Source organism: Schistocerca americana, chromosome 7 (genome assembly GCF_021461395.2).
Source record: "Schistocerca americana isolate TAMUIC-IGC-003095 chromosome 7, iqSchAmer2.1, whole genome shotgun sequence".
In the NCBI taxonomy this organism is placed as follows: Eukaryota; Metazoa; Arthropoda; class Insecta; order Orthoptera; family Acrididae; genus Schistocerca; species Schistocerca americana.
Window position 1 is genome coordinate 522,075,725 of NC_060125.1, and position 20,923 is coordinate 522,096,647.

Consider the following 20,923-nt stretch of genomic DNA (forward strand, 5'->3'; position numbering starts at 1 on the left):
AAGTTGGGTGACAGTGTGGTGTGCAATGTCCAGTCACGGGATAACCGGTGCGATATTCCTTGATGGCACGGTGACTACCGAATGGTACGTGAAGGTTATGGAAGATGCTTTCACCCCCATTATCCAAAGTGACCCTGATTTCGACAAGATGTGGTCCAAGCCTTTCGAAGGCAAAGGTCCCGAGTTCGAGTCTCGGTCCGGAACACAGTTTTAATCTGCCAGGAAGTTTCAGGAGCGCGTTTGATGTCCTGCAGGAGCTCTTATGGGGATCGCATTCTGTCTCTGGTGTACTACGGCCCGCAAGTTCACCGGATCTGACGTCCCCGGATTTCTTTCTGTGGGGAAAGTTGAAGGATATTTGCTATCATAATCCACCGACAACGCCTGACAACATGCGTCAGCGCATTGTCAATGCATGTGCGAACATTACGGAAGGTGAACTACTCGCTGTTGAGAGGAATGTCGTTACACGTATTGCCAAATGCATTGAGGTTGACGGACATAATTTTGAGCATTTATTGTATTAATGTGGTATTTACAGGTAATCACGCTGTAACAGCAGAAATGATAAGTTCACAAAGGTACATGTATCACATTGGAACAGCCGAAATAAAATGTTCAAACGTACCTACGTTCTGTATTTTAATTTAAAAAACCTACCTGTTACCAACTGTTCGTCTAAAATTGTGAGCCATATGTTTGTGACTATTACAGCGCCATCTATCACAAAGAGAAAAAAGTGGTGCAACTGAAACATTAATATTTCTTTACGTACTACACTAAAATGTAATAAAAAAAACGGGGGTTCCCATTTTAAAAAACGCAGTTGATATCCGTTTGACCTATGGCAGCGCCATCTAGCGGGCCAACCATAGCGCCATCTGGTTTCCCCCTTCAAGCTAGACGAGTTTCGTTCTTTGTAGTTTTTTCGTCTGACGCTTATTTCGTGAGGTATTTGGCCCGGTCACGATCAATGGAACACCCTGTATACAGTAACTATCGTTCCCCCACAGCTAGCTAAGGTGCGAGGCGAAGACTATCACTGTGGAAGACTGGAGCACAGTGCGACGTATTGAGGTGCAATGCGGATTTAGTCCCGAAGCGACGTTCTGAGGTACTGTGATTAAGACAGTTCAGTCGGCGGCGGCGGCGGCCTATATGCAAGTTGCCCAGGAGGCGTTAACGGCACGTGGCCTGGGGGTGTGTCTTGGTCTTCTCTTGTCATAGGCGCGCCTAGTTCAGTACCTGGTATACAATGTTTCCTGGTGTCGACCAATCTGCTAGCGAAGGCGTACGCCAGCACATTTCATGGGGTCAACGTCTCTGCTATAATTGTTTATGTGGTACTTACATTTTATATAAATACAACGAAGCTTGTCTAGTTCACTATTTGACTGTATCATTTTTATATATTCTGACTCGATGTGATATAAAATTGTGTGTGAGTCTACCTTTTACACTTATATTGATTTCTGATGCTTTCTTTGGTAAATCTGGTTTGCGACAAGATACATCTGAGTTCTTCAGATCTGAAGACGGTCGTTACTGACCGAAATTATAATCTGGTATAGAATTCTGTGTCTCGTAACAGTAATAAATATCTAATTTTTTTCACTAAGTCACGATATTTTTGGGTCCGTTTTTCAAGTCACAAGAACTGGACATACTCAGGTGAAGAACTAATATCTGTTCTCAAACTAAATCGTTGACTGATTTTGCTACATTGTAAAAAAACGCAGCTTTTCAGTATCACACTTAAGGAATGACTATTACATGTTGCATCAAGCTGGATATTTGTATTAAGATTCTACCGTGATTCAAGCCCCCAGCAGCAAATACAGGGTCAGTCAGGAGGAAAGCTAATTGTTTTGAGGGATGGTAGTATTCTTTATTCTGAAGGAAAAACTTCAAATGAACAGATGTGCTTTCCATCACCGTATCCGACAGCACACCGCTCTCCCGGTCGTTATGAAGGTATTCTTGGCCGAAGCCGCTACTATTCGGACGAGTAGCTCCTCAATTGGCATCACGAGGCTGAGTGCACCGCGAAAAATGGCAACAGTACGTGGCGGCCTGGATGGTCACCCATCCAAGTGCCGACCACGCCCGACAGCGCTAAACTTCAGTGACCTGACGGGACCCGTGTATCCACTGCGGCAAGGCCATTGCCCATTCTGGTAACACATGCTGAAGGAAATTAAGATACCGTACTCAATTAATCGGGTATCTAAAACAACTGCACCTATGAGTTGTTCATCAACAGTACCACACCTCACGTTTACTAAGAAACGACGTTGAAAATTTGTTTCTACAGTAGCGCGCAGATTTTCATCTGCCCACACGAACGAGCTGCTCGTTGTTATTAATGCCGTTGAAGGTAAACGTTGACTCGTCAGTGAACAGAATACGAGGAACCCAGCGCTCCGTACGAATGATCTCACATCAGCAGCACGGCAGCTGCCTGACAGAGCTGCAACATGCATTGCAGTCGACAACGGACATTCTGAGCATCTTTTGTGAGGAAATGTACAAAATTATACAAAACAGTAGATCACAGTCGTTCATTGCTATCACCTGTATTTTCCCTGTTCCCCACTCTTTTCCTTAAATTTTCTCACGAACTTTAGACCAGGCCATATATTGGTATGACCTTTTTTTCCATAACCACTGTTGCTACGACCCCTCGAAGCATGTACCTTTCCTGCTGACTCACCCCGTACGTAAGTCGTGAAAAATAAAACCGAATCTAAAGTTGGCCATCTCACACCACCCTGTCGTATTCAACGCGCTGTGTGCGGCGCGGAGCCTATCCCAACAGCAGCTGGGCAGCTGCGAGTGGGTGATGGGCCGCCCTCCCCCTGAAGGGCCGTGGGTGCGACCCGAACGGCGCTATCGACCCGCACCCGCCGGCCACCGGGTCACTGCCGCCCCTGGCTCTGCCCTAGCCTCCCATTCACCAGCTGTTCCCTCTCCTCAAAGTCAAGCGCACCGCTCCCATACGTATCCACGGTACTAAACACACAGCATTTCCGTGCCGATAGCACGCAACGTCAGGGGTGATGGTGGACGGCAAATGATTCTATACTGAATGACAGAAAAAAACATTACGCACCTGGAAGGAATGGTTCGATGTAGACTCAATTCCGTACCCATAAACCATCCGACCAAAGTATTCGATCACCCCCCACGTAATGAGTAATTTACCACTAACTGTCACGAGGCCAGACAAACGTGTGGTTTCTGAAGAGGAGCAGCAGCCTTTTCAATAGTTGCAGGGGCAACAGTCTGCGTGACTGACTGATCTGGCCTTGTACGAGGGTCATTCCAAAAGAAATGCACACTATTTTTTTTTTAAATCTATCTTTTATTCTACACGTTTGAAAGTTTTACAGTGTGTAGATACATCCTTTAGGAACAATATTTTCATTTCTCCACATAATTTCCTTCCCTCTCCATCTTGGGACCAGCGTCTGTATACCCGGACAGTAAAATTCTGGACCAACCGGTTGGAGCCACTGTTTGGCAGCGTGCACAAGAGAGTCATCATTTTCAAACTTCTATCACGAAGACAGTCTTTCAGTTTCCCGAAGAGATGATAGTCACATGGAGCCAGGTCAGGACTGTAAGGCGGCTGTTTCAGTGTTGTCCATCCGAATTTTGTGATCGCTTCCATTGTTTTAACGCCAACACTTTCAGTATTCTGCAAACACTTTCTTCCCCTATCCCAGCGTAGCGTGACAATTCGTTCACTGTGATGTGTCTGTCAGCAGTCACCAATTCGTTAACACTCTGAACTTTGTCTGGAGTGTGTGCAGTACGAGGCCTGCTGCTGCGAGGACAATCCTTAATATTGCCGTGCCCGCTTTCATCACGTAACCTGCTTCCCCACAGACTAACTGTACTGCGATCGACAGCAGAATCTCCGTACACCTTTTTCAAGCTCTTGTGGATGTTTCCCACTGTCTTGTTTTCACAGTACAGGAATTCTATGACAGGACGTTGCTTCTGACGAACGTCAAGTGTAGCAGCCATCTTGAAGACATGCTGTGACGGTGCCACTCACGGGAACAGGTCGAACTAAGTTTGAAAACAAGTGGGAAGGATGTATCTACACACCGTAAAACTTTCACACATGCACAATGAAAATGTTTTTTTACAAAAATAGTGTACATTCCTTTTGGAGTGACCCTCGTAACATTAACCAAGGCAGCTTTGCTGTGCTGGTACTGTGAATGGCTGAAAGCAAGGGGAACTGCAGCCGTAATTTTTTCCCGAGGCATGCAGCTTTCCCGTATGGTTAAATGATGAAGGCGTCCTCTTGGGTAAAATATTCCGGAGGCAAAATAGTACCCCATTCGGATCTCCGGGCGGGGACTACCGAGGAGAACGTCGTTATCAGGAGAAACGAAACTGGCGTTCTACCGATCGGAGCGTGGAATGTCAGATCCCTTAATCGGGCAGGTAGGTTAGAAAACTTAAAAAGGGAAATGGATAGGTTACAGTTAGGTATATTGGGAATTAGTGAAGTTCGTTGGCAGGAGGAACAAGACATTTGGTCGGGTGAATATACGGTTATAAATACAAAATCAAATAACGGTAATGCAGGAATAGGTTTAATAATGGATAAAAAATAGGAACGCGGATAAGGTTTTACGAACAGCATAGTGAATTCCGTATTGTAGGCAAGATAGACACGATGCCCACGCCTAACACTGTAGCCCAAGTTTATACGCCAACAAGCTCCGCAGAGGATGAAGAGATTGAAGAAATTTATGATGCGATAAAAGAAATTATTCAGATAGTTAAGCGAGACGAAAATTTAGTAGTCATGGGGGACTGGTTGTAGGGAAAGGAAGAGAAGGAAAAGTAGTAGGTGAATATGGACTGGGGGTAAGGAATGAAAGAGAAAGCCGCCTAGTAGAATTTTGCACCGAACGTAACTTAATCACAGCTAACACTTGGTTTAAAAATCATAAAAGAAGTTTGTATACGTGTAAAAGGTCTGGAGACACTGGAAGGTTTCAGATAGCTTATATAATGGTAAGAGAGATTTAGGAACCAGGATTTAAATTTTAAGACATTTTCAGGGGCAGATGTGTACTCTGACCACAATCTATTGGTATGAACTGTAGATTAAAGCTGAAGGAACTGCAAAGAAGGAGATGAGACCTGCATAAACTAAAAGAACCAGAGGTTGTAGAAAATTTGAGAGAGAGCATTAGGGAACAGCTGACAATAACAAGGGAAAGTAATTCAGTAGAAGAAGAACGGGTAGCTTTGAGGGACGAAGTGGTCACGGCAGCGGAGGATCAAGTAAGTAAAAAGACTAGGGCTAGTAGAAATCCTTGGATAGTAAAAGAGATATTGAATTTAATCGATGAAAGAAGAAAATATAAAAATTCAGTAAATGAAGCAGGCCAAAAGGAATAAAAACGTCTAAAAAATGAGATAGACAGGAAGTGCAAAATGCCTAGGCAGGGATGGCTAAAGGACAAATTTAAGGATGTAGAGGCATGTATCACTAGGGGTAAGATAGATACTGCCTACAGGAAAATTGAAGAGACCTTTGGAGAAGAGAGAACCACCTCTACAAACATCAAGAGCTCAGATGGAAAACCAGTCCTAAGGAAAAAAGGGAAAGCAGAAAGGTGGAAGGAGTGTGTAGAGAGTCTATACAAGGCCCATGTATAATTGCGTAGGCTTCCGCGGCCAGAGTCAGTCGACATAAAAGTTTTCTGGGTTTGGTACCGCGTCATAATGTAAAAACTACTGCTGCTATAGAAAAGCCAACGTTTCGGCCACGATTGCAGCGGCCTTCTTCTGGGTCTAATGGTGCGTTCTAGCTATGCAGTGTCCTTTATATTTTGTTGTTAGTGTTCACTGCGCATGCCATTACGTCATAATTTTAAAAAGGTAGTAGTTTATTGGTCACTTAAGGAAGAAGGAGAGGGAACTTTATTTTAATAGGTTATTGCGGTGGAGGGAGAACATGACCTCTGTTGTCCATTGGCTCTTGTGTTATGTGCCATGATTGGTGGCCACCGTCGAATGAGAAGTTTGCTGTGTGTTTACCAGCTGCTGGACGTCGGCCGCGCGGCGGCAGTTACTCGCCGGTAGTGCTCGTGCCTCGTGTTGACAGTGCGGTCTGTTGGGCTCTGATTGCTGGCAGCCAAGATGGGGCAAGCCTGAGTCCATCCTCCCTGTTCATGTTGTTAGGGTGTTTGAGAATTTCGATGGCCTCTCTGATTTTGCGTTTCGTCTTAGTTGGCTGTTTGGCCAACACACAGGCTTCGCTGAATTTTATTTCTTTTCCGCAGTCAAGGTGATGTTCTGCCACTGCGGATTTATTGTGTTGCCCTAGACGAATGTAACGCTCGTGCTCCCGAATGCGCGTTGCTATTGGCCTACCAGTCTCGCCGATGTATGCCTCTCCACATTCGCATTCCACCTTGTAAACACCTGCAGTGTGTAATGCATCCACCTTGTCCTTGGTGGAGCCTAGCACGTCCTGGATCCTACGACCACTATAGAAGACAGGCTGCACTCCAGCGCGGCGAAGGTGTTTGCCTATTCGGTCAGTGACGTTTTTCACATACGGTAAGCGTACTGTTGGCTGCAGTTTGTCTATTTCCTGCTTATATTTCTTGCTTGTATTGGTCGACAAGGCTGTGCTTATCGACTTATGGCTGTAGCCATTGGCTAAAAACGTTGTGCGTAACCTTTTGAGCTCAGGTGTGATGTTTTGAGCATCACTTAGGCGCTGCGCACGGATTGCCAAAGAGCGGATGACAGAGTTCTTCTGCGCTGGGTGGTGGTAGGATTGGGCGTGCAGATACCTGTCAGTATGTGTAGGCTTACGATGTACTCTGTGCCCCAGTGTGCCCTCCGTTCTCCTGTACACTTCGACGTCTAGAAACGGGATAGTACCATTCTTTTCTACTTCCAGCGTGAACTGTATCTTCCCGTGCATACTATTCAGATATTCGTGGAACTTGTGTAGCTCAGTTTCACCATGAGGCCATATAGCGAACGTGTCGTCCACGTATCTAAACCAGCAACGTGGTCGTAAAGGAGCTGAACCTAGGGCCGTTGCTTCAAAGGCTTCCATGAATATGTCGGCCGCCAGCGGAGATAGGGGAGACCCCATTGCTACGCCGTCTGTCTGCTCGTAGTATTTTCCTTGCCATTTGAAGTACGTTGAAGTCAGGCACAACTCAACCAGGTCGCATATGTCTGGCGGGACATGCTCCTGAAGGATGTGGATGGTTTCATCTACTGGCACGTTAGTAAACAGTGACTTCACGTCAAAGCTGACCATGATGTCCGTAGGTAAAATTGTTTCTCCTTTTAGGCGTTCTATAAAGTGTGTCGAGTTCTTCACATGAGAGTCCGTCTTACCAACTAGACGTCTTAGCTTGCGGGCTAGGTACTTTGCCAAGTTGTAAGTGGGCGAATTGATCCCATTCACTATTGGCCTCAAGGGGCAACTTTCCTTATGTATCTTTGGAACACCGTAAATTCTAGGAGAGACTGGTACTCTGGGAATAAGACCCTTGGCTGTGTCAGCGTCAATTCTCGAGTCCTTAATCGCGGCCTGCGTCTTTCGAATTATCTTCGCCGTAGGGTCCGCCCTTAGTTCTTTGTAGATGGGATCATTTAATAATTCTTTCATCTTGTCTTCATACTGCAAAGTGTCTAAGATGATAGTAGCATTGCCTTTGTCTGCTGTTAATAGCACAATTTCATCGTTGTTCTTCAGTTCCCTGATAGCTGCTCTTTCCTCTCTGTTAAGGTTGTGTTTCTGTGGCTTGGCACGTAGTAGGACTCGAACAGTTTCCTGTCTAATTTTCTCAGCTTCTATCGCAGATGTGTGCCGGAGTGCTGTTTCCACGGATTCGATAATTTCTTCCGTGGGAATCCGCTCAGGTGTGACGGCAAAGTTTAGTCCTTTAGCTAGAGCTTCTGTAGCTGCGTTGCTGATGGGATGGGAAGAGAGGTTCACCACTGTTCGAGACGTATCCAGTCGAGGCGTAGTGTTCCGTGTTGACTTTGCTAGCTGCTCAAATTTCTTCTTCTGGCGGATGGCGGCGGTTTCACTAGCTGCATACGCTTGCAGGTGAGTGATTCTGTCGACGTTATTCCAGTCGGTAACCGATAACGTAGATGCTAGCAGAAGATGTATTTGCAGCAACTGTTTGTTGTTGAAGTCAAGTTCTCTCCGCACCTGCTGAATACGCTCCTTTAGAAGAGATTTACTTGCTCGCCTGTAGATGCTTCTTGCTTTGTGGGTGTCGATGTTAAATTTGAACTGAAGAAATTTAGGTACAATGTCCTGATCCCGACACCTCTTCAAGTAGATAAGATCGTTGAGAAGTTTCCCTTTCTTCTTCCTGAATGTTTCCAGTTTGCGGATGTTGCTGTGTGTTTCCTGCCCATACAGGTTGCTGATATAATTGCGTAGGCTTCCGCGGCCAGAGTCAGTCGACATAAAAGTTTTCTGGGTTTGGTACCGCGTCATAATGTAAAAACTACTGCTGCTATAGAAAAGCCAACGTTTCGGCCACGATTGCAGCGGCCTTCTTCTGGGTCTAATGGTGCGTTCTAGCTATGCAGTGTCCTTTATATTTTGTTGTTAGTGTTCACTGCGCATGCCATTACGTCATAATTTTAAAAAGGTAGTTGGTTTATTGGTCACTTAAGGAAGAAGGAGAGGGAACTTTATTTTAATAGGTTATTGCGGTGGAGGGAGAACATGACCTCTGTTGTCCATTGGCTCTTGTGTTATGTGCCATGATTGGTGGCCACCGTCGAATGAGAAGTTTGCTGTGTGTTTACCAGCTGCTGGACGTCGGCCGCGCGGCGGCAGTTACTCGCCGGTAGTGCTCGTGCCTCGTGTTGACAGTGCGGTCTGTTGGGCTCTGATTGCTGGCAGCCAAGATGGGGCAAGCCTGAGTCCATCCTCCCTGTTCATGTTGTTAGGGTGTTTGAGAATTTCGATGGCCTCTCTGATTTTGCGTTTCGTCTTAGTTGGCTGTTTGGCCAACACACAGGCTTCGCTGAATTTTATTTCTTTTCCGCAGTCAAGGTGATGTTCTGCCACTGCGGATTTATTGTGTTGCCCTAGACGAATGTAACGCTCGTGCTCCCGAATGCGCGTTGCTATTGGCCTACCAGTCTCGCCGATGTATGCCTCTCCACATTCGCATTCCACCTTGTAAACACCTGCAGTGTGTAATGCATCCACCTTGTCCTTGGTGGAGCCTAGCACGTCCTGGATCCTACGACCACTATAGAAGACAGGCTGCACTCCAGCGCGGCGAAGGTGTTTGCCTATTCGGTCAGTGACGTTTTTCACATACGGTAAGCGTACTGTTGGCTGCAGTTTGTCTATTTCCTGCTTATATTTCTTGCTTGTATTGGTCGACAAGGCTGTGCTTATCGACTTATGGCTGTAGCCATTGGCTAAAAACGTTGTGCGTAACCTTTTGAGCTCAGGTGTGATGTTTTGAGCATCACTTAGGCGCTGCGCACGGATTGCCAAAGAGCGGATGACAGAGTTCTTCTGCGCTGGGTGGTGGTAGGATTGGGCGTGCAGATACCTGTCAGTATGTGTAGGCTTACGATATACTCTGTGCCCCAGTGTGCCCTCCGTTCTCCTGTACACTTCGACGTCTAGAAACGGGATAGTACCATTCTTTTCTACTTCCAGCGTGAACTGTATCTTCCCGTGCATACTATTCAGATATTCGTGGAACTTGTGTAGCTCAGTTTCACCATGAGGCCATATAGCGAACGTGTCGTCCACGTATCTAAACCAGCAACGTGGTCGTAAAGGAGCTGAACCTAGGGCCGTTGCTTCAAAGGCTTCCATGAATATGTCGGCCGCCAGCGGAGATAGGGGAGACCCCATTGCTACGCCGTCTGTCTGCTCGTAGTATTTTCCTTGCCATTTGAAGTACGTTGAAGTCAGGCACAACTCAACCAGGTCGCATATGTCTGGCGGGACATGCTCCTGAAGGATGTGGATGGTTTCATCTACTGGCACGTTAGTAAACAGTGACTTCACGTCAAAGCTGACCATGATGTCCGTAGGTAAAATTGTTTCTCCTTTTAGGCGTTCTATAAAGTGTGTCGAGTTCTTCACATGAGAGTCCGTCTTACCAACTAGACGTCTTAGCTTGCGGGCTAGGTACTTTGCCAAGTTGTAAGTGGGCGAATTGATCCCATTCACTATTGGCCTCAAGGGGCAACTTTCCTTATGTATCTTTGGAACACCGTAAATTCTAGGAGAGACTGGTACTCTGGGAATAAGACCCTTGGCTGTGTCAGCGTCAATTCTCGAGTCCTTAATCGCGGCCTGCGTCTTTCGAATTATCTTCGCCGTAGGGTCCGCCCTTAGTTCTTTGTAGATGGGATCATTTAATAATTCTTTCATCTTGTCTTCATACTGCAAAGTGTCTAAGATGATAGTAGCATTGCCTTTGTCTGCTGTTAATAGCACAATTTCATCGTTGTTCTTCAGTTCCCTGATAGCTGCTCTTTCCTCTCTGTTAAGGTTGTGTTTCTGTGGCTTGGCACGTAGTAGGACTCGAACAGTTTCCTGTCTAATTTTCTCAGCTTCTATCGCAGATGTGTGCCGGAGTGCTGTTTCCACGGATTCGATAATTTCTTCCGTGGGAATCCGCTCAGGTGTGACGGCAAAGTTTAGTCCTTTAGCTAGAGCTTCTGTAGCTGCGTTGCTGATGGGATGGGAAGAGAGGTTCACCACTGTTCGAGACGTATCCAGTCGAGGCGTAGTGTTCCGTGTTGACTTTGCTAGCTGCTCAAATTTCTTCTTCTGGCGGATGGCGGCGGTTTCACTAGCTGCATACGCTTGCAGGTGAGTGATTCTGTCGACGTTATTCCAGTCGGTAACCGATAACGTAGATGCTAGCAGAAGATGTATTTGCAGCAACTGTTTGTTGTTGAAGTCAAGTTCTCTCCGCACCTGCTGAATACGCTCCTTTAGAAGAGATTTACTTGCTCGCCTGTAGATGCTTCTTGCTTTGTGGGTGTCGATGTTAAATTTGAACTGAAGAAATTTAGGTACAATGTCCTGATCCCGACACCTCTTCAAGTAGATAAGATCGTTGAGAAGTTTCCCTTTCTTCTTCCTGAATGTTTCCAGTTTGCGGATGTTGCTGTGTGTTTCCTGCCCATACAGGTTGCTGATATAATTGCGTAGGCTTCCGCGGCCAGAGTCAGTCGACATAAAAGTTTTCTGGGTTTGGTACCGCGTCATAATGTAAAAACTACTGCTGCTATAGAAAAGCCAACGTTTCGGCCACGATTGCAGCGGCCTTCTTCTGGGTCTAATGGTGCGTTCTAGCTATGCAGTGTCCTTTATATTTTGTTGTTAGTGTTCACTGCGCATGCCATTACGTCATAATTTTAAAAAGGTAGTTGGTTTATTGGTCACTTAAGGAAGAAGGAGAGGGAACTTTATTTTAATAGGTTATTGCGGTGGAGGGAGAACATGACCTCTGTTGTCCATTGGCTCTTGTGTTATGTGCCATGATTGGTGGCCACCGTCGAATGAGAAGTTTGCTGTGTGTTTACCAGCTGCTGGACGTCGGCCGCGCGGCGGCAGTTACTCGCCGGTAGTGCTCGTGCCTCGTGTTGACAGTGCGGTCTGTTGGGCTCTGATTGCTGGCAGCCAAGATGGGGCAAGCCTGAGTCCATCCTCCCTGTTCATGTTGTTAGGGTGTTTGAGAATTTCGATGGCCTCTCTGATTTTGCGTTTCGTCTTAGTTGGCTGTTTGGCCAACACACAGGCTTCGCTGAATTTTATTTCTTTTCCGCAGTCAAGGTGATGTTCTGCCACTGCGGATTTATTGTGTTGCCCTAGACGAATGTAACGCTCGTGCTCCCGAATGCGCGTTGCTATTGGCCTACCAGTCTCGCCGATGTATGCCTCTCCACATTCGCATTCCACCTTGTAAACACCTGCAGTGTGTAATGCATCCACCTTGTCCTTGGTGGAGCCTAGCACGTCCTGGATCCTACGACCACTATAGAAGACAGGCTGCACTCCAGCGCGGCGAAGGTGTTTGCCTATTCGGTCAGTGACGTTTTTCACATACGGTAAGCGTACTGTTGGCTGCAGTTTGTCTATTTCCTGCTTATATTTCTTGCTTGTATTGGTCGACAAGGCTGTGCTTATCGACTTATGGCTGTAGCCATTGGCTAAAAACGTTGTGCGTAACCTTTTGAGCTCAGGTGTGATGTTTTGAGCATCACTTAGGCGCTGCGCACGGATTGCCAAAGAGCGGATGACAGAGTTCTTCTGCGCTGGGTGGTGGTAGGATTGGGCGTGCAGATACCTGTCAGTATGTGTAGGCTTACGATATACTCTGTGCCCCAGTGTGCCCTCCGTTCTCCTGTACACTTCGACGTCTAGAAACGGGATAGTACCATTCTTTTCTACTTCCAGCGTGAACTGTATCTTCCCGTGCATACTATTCAGATATTCGTGGAACTTGTGTAGCTCAGTTTCACCATGAGGCCATATAGCGAACGTGTCGTCCACGTATCTAAACCAGCAACGTGGTCGTAAAGGAGCTGAACCTAGGGCCGTTGCTTCAAAGGCTTCCATGAATATGTCGGCCGCCAGCGGAGATAGGGGAGACCCCATTGCTACGCCGTCTGTCTGCTCGTAGTATTTTCCTTGCCATTTGAAGTACGTTGAAGTCAGGCACAACTCAACCAGGTCGCATATGTCTGGCGGGACATGCTCCTGAAGGATGTGGATGGTTTCATCTACTGGCACGTTAGTAAACAGTGACTTCACGTCAAAGCTGACCATGATGTCCGTAGGTAAAATTGTTTCTCCTTTTAGGCGTTCTATAAAGTGTGTCGAGTTCTTCACATGAGAGTCCGTCTTACCAACTAGACGTCTTAGCTTGCGGGCTAGGTACTTTGCCAAGTTGTAAGTGGGCGAATTGATCCCATTCACTATTGGCCTCAAGGGGCAACTTTCCTTATGTATCTTTGGAACACCGTAAATTCTAGGAGAGACTGGTACTCTGGGAATAAGACCCTTGGCTGTGTCAGCGTCAATTCTCGAGTCCTTAATCGCGGCCTGCGTCTTTCGAATTATCTTCGCCGTAGGGTCCGCCCTTAGTTCTTTGTAGATGGGATCATTTAATAATTCTTTCATCTTGTCTTCATACTGCAAAGTGTCTAAGATGATAGTAGCATTGCCTTTGTCTGCTGTTAATAGCACAATTTCATCGTTGTTCTTCAGTTCCCTGATAGCTGCTCTTTCCTCTCTGTTAAGGTTGTGTTTCTGTGGCTTGGCACGTAGTAGGACTCGAACAGTTTCCTGTCTAATTTTCTCAGCTTCTATCGCAGATGTGTGCCGGAGTGCTGTTTCCACGGATTCGATAATTTCTTCCGTGGGAATCCGCTCAGGTGTGACGGCAAAGTTTAGTCCTTTAGCTAGAGCTTCTGTAGCTGCGTTGCTGATGGGATGGGAAGAGAGGTTCACCACTGTTCGAGACGTATCCAGTCGAGGCGTAGTGTTCCGTGTTGACTTTGCTAGCTGCTCAAATTTCTTCTTCTGGCGGATGGCGGCGGTTTCACTAGCTGCATACGCTTGCAGGTGAGTGATTCTGTCGACGTTATTCCAGTCGGTAACCGATAACGTAGATGCTAGCAGAAGATGTATTTGCAGCAACTGTTTGTTGTTGAAGTCAAGTTCTCTCCGCACCTGCTGAATACGCTCCTTTAGAAGAGATTTACTTGCTCGCCTGTAGATGCTTCTTGCTTTGTGGGTGTCGATGTTAAATTTGAACTGAAGAAATTTAGGTACAATGTCCTGATCCCGACACCTCTTCAAGTAGATAAGATCGTTGAGAAGTTTCCCTTTCTTCTTCCTGAATGTTTCCAGTTTGCGGATGTTTACTAACGTGCCAGTAGATGAAACCATCCACATCCTTCAGGAGCATGTCCCGCCAGACATATGCGACCTGGTTGAGTTGTGCCTGACTTCAACGTACTTCAAATGGCAAGGAAAAAAATACTACGAGCAGACAGACGGCGTAGCAATGGGGTCTCCCCTATCTCCGCTGGCGGCCGACATATTCATGGAAGCCTTTGAAGCAACGGCCCTAGGTTCAGCTCCTTTACGACCACGTTGCTGGTTTAGATACGTGGACGACACGTTCGCTATATGGCCTCATGGTGAAACTGAGCTACACAAGTTCCACGAATATCTGAATAGTATGCACGGGAAGATACAGTTCACGCTGGAAGTAGAAAAGAATGGTACTATCCCGTTTCTAGACGTCGAAGTGTACAGGAGAACGGAGGGCACACTGGGGCACAGAGTATATCGTAAGCCTACACATACTGACAGGTATCTGCACGCCCAATCCTACCACCACCCAGCGCAGAAGAACTCTGTCATCCGCTCTTTGGCAATCCGTGCGCAGCGCCTAAGTGATGCTCAAAACATCACACCTGAGCTCAAAAGGTTACGCACAACGTTTTTTAGCCAATGGCTACAGCCATAAGTCGATAAGCACAGCCTTGTCGACCAATACAAGCAAGAAATATAAGCAGGAAATAGACAAACTGCAGCCAACAGTACGCTTACCGTATGTGAAAAACGTCACTGACCGAATAGGCAAACACCTTCGCCGCGCTGGAGTGCAGCCTGTCTTCTATAGTGGTCGTAGGATCCAGGACGTGCTAGGCTCCACCAAGGACAAGGTGGATGCATTACACACTGCAGGTGTTTACAAGGTGGAATGCGAATGTGGAGAGGCATACATCGGCGAGACTGGTAGGCCAATAGCAACGCGCATTCGGGAGCACGAGCGTTACATTCGTCTAGGGCAACACAATAAATCCGCAGTGGCAGAACATCACCTTGACTGCGGAAAAGAAATAAAATTCAGCGAAGCCTGTGTGTTGGCCAAACAGCCAACTAAGACGAAACGCAAAATCAGAGAGGCCATCGAAATTCTCAAACACCCTAACAACATGAACAGGGAGGATGGACTCAGGCTTGCCCCATCTTGGCTGCCAGCAATCAGAGCCCAACAGACCGCACTGTCAACACGAGGCACGAGCACTACCGGCGAGTAACTGCCGCCGCGCGGCCGACGTCCAGCAGCTGGTAAACACACAGCAAACTTCTCATTCGACGGTGGCCACCAATCATGGCACATAACACAAGAGCCAATGGACAACAGAGGTCATGTTCTCCCTCCACCGCAATAACCTATTAAAATAAAGTTCCCTCTCCTTCTTCCTTAAGTGACCAATAAACCAACTACCTTTTTAAAATTATGACGTAATGGCATGCGCAGTGAACACTAACAACAAAATATAAAGGACACTGCATAGCTAGAACGCACCATTAGACCCAGAAGAAGGCCGCTGCAATCGTGGCCGAAACGTTGGCTTTTCTATAGCAGCAGTAGTTTTTACATTATGACGCGGTACCAAACCCAGAAAACTTTTATGTCGACTGACTCTGGCCGCGGAAGCCTACGCAATTATATCAGCAACCTGTATGGGCAGGAAACACACAGCAACATCCGCAAACTGGAAACATTCAGGAAGAAGAAAGGGAAACTTCTCAACGATCTTATCTACTTGAAGAGGTGTCGGGATCAGGACATTGTACCTAAATTTCTTCAGTTCAAATTTAACATCGACACCCACAAAGCAAGAAGCATCTACAGGCGAGCAAGTAAATCTCTTCTAAAGGAGCGTATTCAGCAGGTGCGGAGAGAACTTGACTTCAACAACAAACAGTTGCTGCAAATACATCTTCTGCTAGCATCTACGTTATCGGTTACCGACTGGAATAACGTCGACAGAATCACTCACCTGCAAGCGTATGCAGCTAGTGAAACCGCCGCCATCCGCCAGAAGAAGAAATTTGAGCAGCTAGCAAAGTCAACACGGAACACTACGCCTCGACTGGATACGTCTCGAACAGTGGTGAACCTCTCTTCCCATCCCATCAGCAACGCAGCTACAGAAGCTCTAGCTAAAGGACTAAACTTTGCCGTCACACCTGAGCGGATTCCCACGGAAGAAATTATCGAATCCGTGGAAACAGCACTCCGGCACACATCTGCGATAGAAGCTGAGAAAATTAGACAGGAAACTGTTCGAGTCCTACTACGTGCCAAGCCACAGAAACACAACCTTAACAGAGAGGAAAGAGCAGCTATCAGGGAACTGAAGAACAACGATGAAATTGTGCTATTAACAGCAGACAAAGGCAATGCTACTATCATCTTAGACACTTTGCAGTATGAAGACAAGATGAAAGAATTATTAAATGATCCCATCTACAAAGAACTAAGGGCGGACCCTACGGCGAAGATAATTCGAAAGACGCAGGCCGCGATTAAGGACTCGAGAATTGACGCTGACACAGCCAAGGGTCTTATTCCCAGAGTACCAGTCTCTCCTAGAATTTACGGTGTTCCAAAGATACATAAGGAAAGTTGCCCCTTGAGGCCAATAGTGAATGGGATCAATTCGCCCACTTACAACTTGGCAAAGTACCTAGCCCGCAAGCTAAGACGTCTAGTTGGTAAGACGGACTCTCATGTGAAGAACTCGACACACTTTATAGAACGCCTAAAAGGAGAAACAATTTTACCTACGGACATCATGGTCAGCTTTGACGTGAAGTCACTGTTTACTAACGTGCCAGTAGATGAAACCATCCACATCCTTCAGGAGCATGTCCCGCCAGACATATGCGACCTGGTTGAGTTGTGCCTGACTTCAACGTACTTCAAATGGCAAGGAAAATACTACGAGCAGACAGACGGCGTAGCAATGGGGTCTCCCCTATCTCCGCTGGCGGCCGACATATTCATGGAAGCCTTTGAAGCAACGGCCCTAGGTTCAGCTCCTTTACGACCACGTTGCTGGTTTAGATACGTGGACGACACGTTCGCTATATGGCCTCATGGTGAAACTGAGCTACACAAGTTCCACGAATATCTGAATAGTATGCACGGGAAGATACAGTTCACGCTGGAAGTAGAAAAGAATGGTACTATCCCGTTTCTAGACGTCGAAGTGTACAGGAGAACGGAGGGCACACTGGGGCACAGAGTATATCGTAAGCCTACACATACTGACAGGTATCTGCACGCCCAATCCTACCACCACCCAGCGCAGAAGAACTCTGTCATCCGCTCTTTGGCAATCCGTGCGCAGCGCCTAAGTGATGCTCAAAACATCACACCTGAGCTCAAAAGGTTACGCACAACGTTTTTAGCCAATGGCTACAGCCATAAGTCGATAAGCACAGCCTTGTCGACCAATACAAGCAAGAAATATAAGCAGGAAATAGACAAACTGCAGCCAACAGTACGCTTACCGTATGTGAAAAACGTCACTGACCGAATAGGCAAACACCTTCGCCGCGCTGGAGTGCAGCCTGTCTTCTATAGTGGTCGTAGGATCCAGGACGTGCTAGGCTCCACCAAGGACAAGGTGGATGCATTACACACTGCAGGTGTTTACAAGGTGGAATGCGAATGTGGAGAGGCATACATCGGCGAGACTGGTAGGCCAATAGCAACGCGCATTCGGGAGCACGAGCGTTACATTCGTCTAGGGCAACACAATAAATCCGCAGTGGCAGAACATCACCTTGACTGCGGAAAAGAAATAAAATTCAGCGAAGCCTGTGTGTTGGCCAAACAGCCAACTAAGACGAAACGCAAAATCAGAGAGGCCATCGAAATTCTCAAACACCCTAACAACATGAACAGGGAGGATGGACTCAGGCTTGCCCCATCTTGGCTGCCAGCAATCAGAGCCCAACAGACCGCACTGCCAACACGAGGCACGAGCACTACCGGCGAGTAACTGCCGCCGCGCGGCCGACGTCCAGCAGCTGGTAAACACACAGCAAACTTCTCATTCGACGGTGGCCACCAATCATGGCACATAACACAAGAGCCAATGGACAACAGAGGTCATGTTCTCCCTCCACCGCAATAACCTATTAAAATAAAGTTCCCTCTCCTTCTTCCTTAAGTGACCAATAAACCAACTACCTTTTTAAAATTATGACGTAATGGCATGCGCAGTGAACACTAACAACAAAATATAAAGGACACTGCATAGCTAGAACGCACCATTAGACCCAGAAGAAGGCCGCTGCAATCGTGGCCGAAACGTTGGCTTTTCTATAGCAGCAGTAGTTTTTACATTATGACGCGGTACCAAACCCAGAAAACTTTTATGTCGACTGACTCTGGCCGCGGAAGCCTACGCAATTATATCAGCAACCTGTATGGGCAGGAAACACACAGCAACATCCGCAAACTGGAAACATTCAGGAAGAAGAAAGGGAAACTTCTCAACGATCTTATCTACTTGAAGAGGTGTCGGGATCAGGACATTGTACCTAAATTTCTTCAGTTCAAATTTAACATCGACACCCACAAAGCAAGAAGCATCTACAGGCGAGCAAGTAAATCTCTTCTAAAGGAGCGTATTCAGCAGGTGCGGAGAGAACTTGACTTCAACAACAAACAGTTGCTGCAAATACATCTTCTGCTAGCATCTACGTTATCGGTTACCGACTGGAATAACGTCGACAGAATCACTCACCTGCAAGCGTATGCAGCTAGTGAAACCGCCGCCATCCGCCAGAAGAAGAAATTTGAGCAGCTAGCAAAGTCAACACGGAACACTACGCCTCGACTGGATACGTCTCGAACAGTGGTGAACCTCTCTTCCCATCCCATCAGCAACGCAGCTACAGAAGCTCTAGCTAAAGGACTAAACTTTGCCGTCACACCTGAGCGGATTCCCACGGAAGAAATTATCGAATCCGTGGAAACAGCACTCCGGCACACATCTGCGATAGAAGCTGAGAAAATTAGACAGGAAACTGTTCGAGTCCTACTACGTGCCAAGCCACAGAAACACAACCTTAACAGAGAGGAAAGAGCAGCTATCAGGGAACTGAAGAACAACGATGAAATTGTGCTATTAACAGCAGACAAAGGCAATGCTACTATCATCTTAGACACTTTGCAGTATGAAGACAAGATGAAAGAATTATTAAATGATCCCATCTACAAAGAACTAAGGGCGGACCCTACGGCGAAGATAATTCGAAAGACGCAGGCCGCGATTAAGGACTCGAGAATTGACGCTGACACAGCCAAGGGTCTTATTCCCAGAGTACCAGTCTCTCCTAGAATTTACGGTGTTCCAAAGATACATAAGGAAAGTTGCCCCTTGAGGCCAATAGTGAATGGGATCAATTCGCCCACTTACAACTTGGCAAAGTACCTAGCCCGCAAGCTAAGACGTCTAGTTGGTAAGACGGACTCTCATGTGAAGAACTCGACACACTTTATAGAACGCCTAAAAGGAGAAACAATTTTACCTACGGACATCATGGTCAGCTTTGACGTGAAGTCACTGTTTACTAACGTGCCAGTAGATGAAACCATCCACATCCTTCAGGAGCATGTCCCGCCAGACATATGCGACCTGGTTGAGTTGTGCCTGACTTCAACGTACTTCAAATGGCAAGGAAAATACTACGAGCAGACAGACGGCGTAGCAATGGGGTCTCCCCTATCTCCGCTGGCGGCCGACATATTCATGGAAGCCTTTGAAGCAACGGCCCTAGGTTCAGCTCCTTTACGACCACGTTGCTGGTTTAGATACGTGGACGACACGTTCGCTATATGGCCTCATGGTGAAACTGAGCTACACAAGTTCCACGAATATCTGAATAGTATGCACGGGAAGATACAGTTCACGCTGGAAGTAGAAAAGAATGGTACTATCCCGTTTCTAGACGTCGAAGTGTACAGGAGAACGGAGGGCACACTGGGGCACAGAGTATATCGTAAGCCTACACATACTGACAGGTATCTGCACGCCCAATCCTACCACCACCCAGCGCAGAAGAACTCTGTCATCCGCTCTTTGGCAATCCGTGCGCAGCGCCTAAGTGATGCTCAAAACATCACACCTGAGCTCAAAAGGTTACGCACAACGTTTTTAGCCAATGGCTACAGCCATAAGTCGATAAGCACAGCCTTGTCGACCAATACAAGCAAGAAATATAAGCAGGAAATAGACAAACTGCAGCCAACAGTACGCTTACCGTATGTGAAAAACGTCACTGACCGAATAGGCAAACACCTTCGCCGCGCTGGAGTGCAGCCTGTCTTCTATAGTGGTCGTAGGATCCAGGACGTGCTAGGCTCCACCAAGGACAAGGTGGATGCATTACACACTGCAGGTGTTTACAAGGTGGAATGCGAATGTGGAGAGGCATACATCGGCGAGACTGGTAGGCCAATAGCAACGCGCATTCGGGAGCACGAGCGTTACATTCGTCTAGGGCAACACAATAAATCCGCAGTGGCAGAACATCACCTTGACTGCGGAAAAGAAATAAAATTCAGCGAAGCCTGTGTGTTGGCCAAACAGCCAACTAAGACGAAACGCAAAATCAGAGAGGCCATCGAAATTCTCAAACACCCTAACAACATGAACAGGGAGGATGGACTCAGGCTTGCCCCATCTTGGCTGCCAGCAATCAGAGCCCAACAGACCGCACTGTCAACACGAGGCACGAGCACTACCGGCGAGTAACTGCCGCCGCGCGGCCGACGTCCAGCAGCTGGTAAACACACAGCAAACTTCTCATTCGACGGTGGCCACCAATCATGGCACATAACACAAGAGCCAATGGACAACAGAGGTCATGTTCTCCCTCCACCGCAATAACCTATTAAAATAAAGTTCCCTCTCCTTCTTCCTTAAGTGACCAATAAACCAACTACCTTTTTAAAATTATGACGTAATGGCATGCGCAGTGAACACTAACAACAAAATATAAAGGACACTGCATAGCTAG